Source organism: Dipodomys spectabilis, unplaced genomic scaffold, assembly GCF_019054845.1.
Source record: "Dipodomys spectabilis isolate Male_0828 unplaced genomic scaffold, ASM1905484v1 ptg000327l, whole genome shotgun sequence".
NCBI classification, from domain to species: domain Eukaryota; kingdom Metazoa; phylum Chordata; class Mammalia; order Rodentia; family Heteromyidae; genus Dipodomys; species Dipodomys spectabilis.
This window is the reverse complement of record NW_024871004.1, coordinates 2,789,728-2,791,621: the sequence shown is the minus strand read 5'-3', so window position 1 is coordinate 2,791,621 and position 1,894 is coordinate 2,789,728.

Genomic DNA, 1,894 nt, shown 5'->3' with positions numbered 1-1,894 from the left:
TGCAATAAAGACTAAAAAATCCTATGCCACAGAGAGTGGAAATATCAAGAGGCCAACAAGAAACACAAGATCTACTAAGAACAAAATATTAAGAAAGACAACAATAAGAACTCAACTTTACATTAGCATGCTGTATTTAACACTTTTTCCCAAGGGACTAATAGGGAAATGACCAAAGGAGCCTTCTTAACTCAGTCTTTGTTGCCTTGCTCTCTGTTCTATTTCCATTTTTGGCAGGTTTCTAGGCCTAAGATTTCTGGTGCACTCAACCTTCTTTACTGGAGTTTTCTTGAACACCTTCCCTACTCTAGGTTTCTTGAAAAACCTTACACCTAATCTTCCTTATTGGAGGTTTACTATACAACAAAACCTGGAGATTACCTTGCAAACTAGATGCTCAATCTCCCAAAGCTAGACATGCCTCACAAACTAGATGCCAAATCTCCCAAAGCTGGAGTCATGTTGTAAATTAGATGCTTAATTTCCTAGATCCCCAAGGAATACTGTACCAATCAAGGGTGTTGGTGTTTCTTGCCTTGCTTCATGCACGATTTTGCTTTGTTGCCATGGCACTTGCTAGAGTTCCCTTTTCCTGAGAAGTCAGGCCTGAAACTCTTTAATGCTTTGCTTGCTGTTAAACTTAGGTATAAGTTAGACCTATTTATCATAATCCTCAAACTGTGCTGTCCATTCAGTCACACCTTCCACCACTGTCTTCTTGCCCAGGTGATCCCATTTTCACTCTCCAAGTTCTTCCCCTTTAGGGATTATTTGTCCACTTCCCACTGATCAGAAAACTTTCTAAGTGTTTACCATCAATTCTCAGGAAGGCCAAGTACTTTTCCTTTCTTGGGTATTCTTCTTAAACTTAGATCAGAGTTTGATGCCAATAAACCTCATTATAAATTGTATTACACTAACTAAAATGATTCCTTTGATTATTATATTTTGGCAAGACTGGGATTAAACCCTGAGCTTCATACTTACTAGGCAAGAATTCTATAATTAATCCATGACTACAGCACTTTTGTGCATTGATTATTTTCAGATAGGTCTTAATCTTTGACCAGGTCTCTATAACATCTATAAATCTCCCACTTTACATTTTTTGTCTTAGATGAGACAACTCCCACGCCCAGATTCTTCCATTGAGATACTGTCTCACAGTCTTTTATGTTTTCTGGTCTGGAATTAGGAACTTTCTATCTAAGCCTCCTTCATAGCTGGAATATCAAGTGTGTGCTACCACATCGGGCTGTTGATTGAAAGAAGGACTCATGAAAATTTTGCCTCAGTTGTCCTTAAACCATTATCCTCTCGATCCCACAGTAGCTGGGATTTCAGGTCTAACCCACTCCACTAACATCTCATTCAAAAAAAGTCATTCTGAATGTCCTTACACAAGTGCATTCTTTCCTTTAAGTCCAATTCTGTCTGAATCAGGGTTGTGCCCCAGTATTTGTGTATTTTGAGTAGAAATTCTATTATATCTTCACTTCCTCGTTTCTGATAATGAACAAGGTTGGAACAAATGAATATTTACATATCAATTTAAACTTATCTAATGATTTTCACAAAATTAAAAATTATATATATTTAAACTTATATTTAGGTGTGTATAGTGTAAATACATTACTATTAGTATATAATTATATATTGTATACATATTATATACATATTTAATTACACACTGCACAAATTTCTATATATACATTTGCATTAAAATAATGAAATCCATTCTAAGATGTTTTATATTTGGACTATGATTTATAACTCTCTAAAAAATCATTGTCTCAATATTTTAACAACTATTCTTTGGCTATATGAAAACAAATATATCTATATCTTTGTTTTACATTTTTGATGGTAATAGTATTTGAATTTAGGGCCTCAT